This window comes from Cyprinodon tularosa, unplaced genomic scaffold, assembly GCF_016077235.1.
Source record: "Cyprinodon tularosa strain WSP-4 unplaced genomic scaffold, ASM1607723v1 ctg95, whole genome shotgun sequence".
Taxonomy (NCBI): domain Eukaryota; kingdom Metazoa; phylum Chordata; class Actinopteri; order Cyprinodontiformes; family Cyprinodontidae; genus Cyprinodon; species Cyprinodon tularosa.
Genome location: NW_024039729.1, coordinates 1,160,611 through 1,166,637, shown reverse-complemented (window position 1 = coordinate 1,166,637; position 6,027 = coordinate 1,160,611). Strand labels below are relative to the sequence as shown.

The 6,027-nt window shown below is 35.9% G+C and overlaps 1 non-coding gene across 1 annotated transcript; it reads left to right on the top strand.

Annotated features, from left to right (window-relative positions):
* Positions 1–3,100: 3,100 nt before the first annotated feature.
* On the top strand, positions 3,101–3,173 carry trnaf-gaa. Its single transcript has one exon. It is a non-coding gene; the product is annotated as a tRNA-Phe (tRNA).
* The last annotated feature ends 2,854 nt before the right edge of the window (positions 3,174–6,027 follow it).

Genomic DNA, 6,027 nt, shown 5'->3' with positions numbered 1-6,027 from the left:
TATATCAGTGTACTGTGTCTATCCGTGTGTGATTGATTTTATTATAAGGGAAATACTTTAGTAATTTAACATGAAAGATTATTCTCTATTTCCTGCCTCTTTGCCTTGAGGTGCAATATTTAAATCTATGAAACCTTTTTGTGCTGCTTGCAACACATTCTGGCGCTTCCATCTGAATGTTGAAGTGTATATCATGACACATGGGATAATTTGCCTTTTTGATCTATTACTGTATATCACTTCAGTGAGCTTTTAACTGCAGCCTAAGTTTCTGCTGACTGACACTATGTTAATTTTTTTTCTTACAGTAGATTATTTGTGAAGAACATGATTACTTAATTCCACTGCTTGTCAGGTGCAAAGAGACCTCCAAGTGGATAAGCATCGACACATGGTTGATTGGAAAGGTATTATAACAGAGATTTCCTACTGAAGAAAAGTCAGGTCTGGAACAACAAAAACTACAAACTTAATAAATCACAAATTAGCAAAAAAAAAAAAGATGAATGAAAAAAAGGAAAGGCAATAAAAAGAAATATGACACTGTTTTATAATGTTAAATCTTTATTCAGGCATCCCTCTTTTTTATTACTCCATTTTCTCTGAACCCTAAATTTAGAAACTGTCCCAGATAAGTGAAACATTTTAGTGCTGACTGAAGAAAAACCCTCACTATGACACACGGTTGTGTGACAACTGTGCTAATCACCAGTAATAAAGATGAAACATGTTAGTAAGGTGACCATCTGTGGTTGCAGCTTTTGATTGGGAGAAATATAGTGTCACATGCGTTGCATATGTGCGTACAATTGTTGTTCTTTACTTATAGTAAAGGTACTTATAGTGGATGGTTAAAGCTGTCGATCCTTCCAACCTGCTTGATAGTCTCATCAGATCTTCTCCCTCTCTTTTATATTATGAGTCCCTTCTCTTGGCCCTCCCTCTCTTTCTGCTGCTGCTCTGCCTCTCTCTCATCTTTTATCCATACTCAGGCCTTCCAGAACAAAAAGTGAAGATAGCTGCAGTGTCTGTGAAGGAAGGAAAGTCACCTTGGAGGGGGGGTGACAACAGGAACAGAAATGTGAGCAAGAGAATGAGGCAATATGGAGGGGAGATTACTGGGGAAAATAGCAAAGAGAAGAGAGGCATAGAAGCTGGCACAAAGACATCATATGACTAATAAAAGGAAGGCACTGCATCAATGCAACACAGCTAGAGAGAAAAAAAAAAGCAAATGCAAATAGAAAGATTATATTATCAGTTTAGTGTTTTCCATAGCTGTGGAAAGTAATTCATTGTCAATCTTTTTTTTTTTTTTTTGTGAAAACATCTGCCTATTTTGGTGTCTTCCAAGGCTATACAATAAAACCCTTTAGTTCAAAGAGTACAAAATCTGCTGCAATTTTCAGCCATCATCTGAATTCCAGAATTTCTAAGAGTAGGACCTAACTTTTTTTTTATTTCTCTTTGTTTTAGGGCAAGAATAAGCACAGTTTCTCAGAGGACCTTTTTATTTACTGTTATTCTAAAGTTGACCCACAAACTAGCTAGATAACTTAACTAGATACATTGCTCAGGGACATATTGCCCAGGACAGTCCAAGGTTTAAGTGAATGCTCAAGACATCATGGCAACTAGGCGACCCCCAATACGAAATAATTGTTTGGGGTTTTTGCATGCAGAATGATTTCTATCTGAACATAGTGTTGTGTATTTATATTCAATGCCAATCCAGGTTGGATATATTTATTTTGTGAATAACTGTTATATTCAATTCCCAGCCAACTGGGAATTTATATTTCTGATACTTTAAGATGTTTATTGCCCTCCTCGGTAGGGGTGGGAAATATCTTTTTTAATCAGATATTATTTGGGTTGTTATATATTGTTTGTGAACACACACCCTACTAGCTGTGTGTTAGAACAATAAATGAAAGAGTGATCCGAGCTCAAATCCTGATCAAACAGTTAATTCTGCACAGAATAAATTCACCACGACTTCTGTTCAACATATAAGAGTTTATTTACAAAAATCATTCAGCTCCAAGTCAAACATATTTCAGTTTAAAACTCTTAGCTAGAACTAGTGAAACTCAACTAAACTAAACTAATCTTCTATGTTCAAAGAGGAAGGGGAAACATGGTGAAAACCATATTACAGTTTAAGATTGATTTTGTGTTTGAGAACCAAAGTTTATCTGGAAGAATTTGGGATGTGAGGAAATGAGCTTTTCACTTATTTAGAGAAATTGGAATGTTTTCAGACCAATTCACAATGCAAATCCACGAGGTGAATAAAATATTATTTGGCCAAATAATGTTTTATTAAACGATTTCCTTAATTAGGAACCAATAACATTTAGTCTAATGATTCATCAGTAAACACATGCAATGATAAAAAATCATCAAACGACATATTGTTTTTTCTGTCCCTTATTGCACCAGACCTGCAAACCTTTTGTCCATGTCCATTTGGAAAGCTTGAGTATATCCAGCAGGAGCTCAGCAGGCAGGCAGGCTGACAGCAAGGCAGGCTTTCTTTTCCATGTGGCTCACACCAGGGAACCTTAGAAGGCCTTCTCACCCAGTCTGGCTCTGTATGTTCTGAAGCTCAAGAGAAATGTCTAGCAACAGTCTGTTTTACAGCAGTTTGGTACTGAAAGGTCAAACATAATGACTTGATCATTCTGTAGATCTGGGCTTTTTGCTTGGATCTCCATTTTTCCTAAACAAATTAGAGATGCCACGGAAAGATCGGTTTGTTAGACGTATGGTTTTTCAGCTAAAAATGGCAACATATTGTAAGTTTAAACAAGTTGGTATTATAACGCAAGAAGCTTGAGAAAACAGTTTTTTTACTGGTTAAAAAACAATCTTGGCTTCTCAGAGGACCATGACTCCCAGTTACAGGTTAAATTAACACTTTTTCGTATTGTACAGACAGAATCAGTCTGCAGAGCTATATACGACAACCTTTTACAGCATCATTTTATCTTGCCTTGAGATGACTTACTGATGTGTAACGCCATCTTGTGTCCAGACTATTAAACATCTACGTAGGAAGAACATAGTGACAATCGTGTACATAGTGCCGTCAACAGCCGAAATAGCTCAGTTGGGAGAGCGTTAGACTGAAGATCTAAAGGTCCCTGGTTCGATCCCGGGTTTCGGCAGTGAGTGGGTATAACTTTTTAGGCGATTTTTGCAGATCATTACGCTTGTAACATTTCATTTAACACGACCGAAGCTCTAGTCGTCACTGCAACACCATGGCCAAAGAGATTTTTGTATTATGTTCACATTTGTAAAGTTAGATGTTAAAAAGTCTGACACTATGACATAGGCTACAGTAAATATATATCCTCATCGTCGAAAGATATGTATATAATCAGAAACCGCCTGGGTTTGCAATCAAAAAAAAAGGAAACAAGGCTACCGGGGGAGTTTTGTTCAGCAAATATTTCATAACAAGAAAGAAGTTAACTATGACAGATGCAGGCAAAATCAAGAACGTATCTGACAATTCTATAGGCCTATAAATTATTTATATAGAAATTACGTTTGTTTTCTCCGTTTGGAGGTTCTGTCTGACACGCTTAATTAATTAATTAGAGCATTTCACTACATACTTTTATCTAAAATGTTCAGAAAACAGATACAATGTACTAATTATTACTAATATGCTATTGCTTGCATGCACACATTGTAATTGTAAAAGCACAATACAGAACATTGTCATTGCAGTGGCACAAGTGAAACTGTTAAACTCATATAAAAAAAAATAAACAAAAAGTATGTGAAAACCTATTGACCGTCCAAGAGTTCCGTGGTGAATGTCTGGTGCTTCACAGCAAAATAAAAGCAATTCAAGGAATGTCCACCAGTGGGAAGTGTTGCTTATAAAATCAGCAACCAGGCTTACATTATCAAGAACAAAAACAAAAAAATCAAATCATGGAGTTTCTGTTACATTTAACTATGTATAACATAACTTTTTATTTTATTTTTTTACTATGGTTTTCCTTGTCTTTCTTTCTTTGTTTTTGTTTTTTTTTTTGGGGGGGGGGTATAATTTGACAAACTATCAGTAGATAGTATTAGTGCTTTTGCTTCAATGTATATACTTTAGGCTGTTTGTTTTTTTGTTTTTACAGGGAACATTTTGCTTCAGGTAACTCTATCCGAAGGCAAAAACCAAACACTTTTCTTACAAAGATCCTCATGCAGAAAATGTTGATTGCCGAAGTAAACTTTTAGTTGTCACAAACTGTTTGTTTTGGGGTTGTTTTTTTGTTTTTTTTTTACCCCAGAAGTGTGACAGATTTGTAGTCTTAGCTTCAGTGAAGGAAAAACTTGCACCCGAAGAAGCGAGACACAGCACTCAGTACAAAAAGTTAGCATAAAGTCTTATAAATTAAGGAAAATCTGACCTTTTCTATTGGTATTACTTTTTATATGTCTATCAGTACCAAACAGCTGCAGATGTACAGTACTGTAGATGGAATATAAAGAATCAAAAGCTGCTCTCTTAACTGTTACTCCTACAGGTTAATCCATTGCTGCGCATCGCTCTGGTGAGATTAATATCAGCCCTGACTGGAATATAAACATGGACTGTAAAAAGACCTCAAAGTGGTAAACTCAGTGTTTTCAGGCCAGGGAGAGCTTCCTAGGAGATCCTGGGACCCCCTGAGAGTCCATATATAGACTGTTCCATCCTACGACCACTCCAGAAAGGTCAAGGGAGACACTGCTGAAACTATTTGATCTGCTGAAAACTTGCAAATGTAATCTAAGCCCAGCACTGCAAAAACGATCCAGAAATAAGTAATAATGTCTTAAATTAAGTGTATTTAATCCTAATTTGAGCAGCTAAATAAGATTATTTGCCAATGGAATGAGAATTTTTACCCTTAAAATAAGATAATTAGATAATATGCACTTGAAATAAGACAATGCAATATTTCTTTTCTTATTTTAAATGTAAATTGTCTCGTTTCAATGGCAAAGTGTCTCCACCTTAAATTACCACCTCAGTTCAAGAGTATTTCCTGATCTGCTCAATACACGTAATTGCTACAATACAACCAAATTGCCCTTTAAAATGAGTATCTGTTATCCATTAGCTTTTTTTTGTCTGCAACCAAGTTCATTCGCTGACTTGGTTCAAACAGGAACAGGTTAGTAGGTAAAAGGAAAAGCTGTAAAATATGTTCTGTTTAAGTCATATTTAGACATGATATGAAAAATGTCTCATATGCATCGTTAGCATGAATGTTGGTTGTCAGTGACAATGTACATGGACCAAATCACCATGAAAAAGCATTTGGTAAAAGTTGTGCAAAAGCGTGTGAACAGCTAAAACCTGCAAATCCAAACAACAGAACCCACTGAATTACATAACTTGTTTATTTTCAGAGGCAACCTAATGCTACAGCCATTAGCGGGTGTTTCATTTACATGAGTTGCACCTACCTCTCTGCTGTCAGGCCATACATTTTGAACTTTGTGCAAAGTTTCAAATTAAATATAAAACTGTGTGCTTAATAATTTACCTGGCTTTTATGATCTCCTTGTTTTCTTGACAGTTTTTGGAGCCTATGATATTTATTTTGATGACTCAACTCTTCAGGGTATTACTACAGACCTTACCCTCAGAGGACTGAACCCAGTGCACTTTTATCAAAGCATGTGATTGGGTGTGTGCATCTGTGTATTGGCAGAGTAGGCAGAAGAGAGGATGTGTTTCAATTGGTCTTTTTAAATTGCAAAAACATGAAAACAAACTTCCAAAGGTTACCGGTATAAAAAAATGTTTAAACAACCTGAGAGCTAAATGCCATTATTTGATATAAATTTCCCTTAGAGTAGTTTGATTTGACCTTTGTAGCATATCTCCAGGGAGTTTGATCAGATCTGATCTCTAACAAACACACTTTAAGCATTTGGTAACATGTGATGCATTTTCATCCATCTTTGATATATGATTTCTTCTGCTCAACAGTTCAGGGACTTCTTTGTCTTATT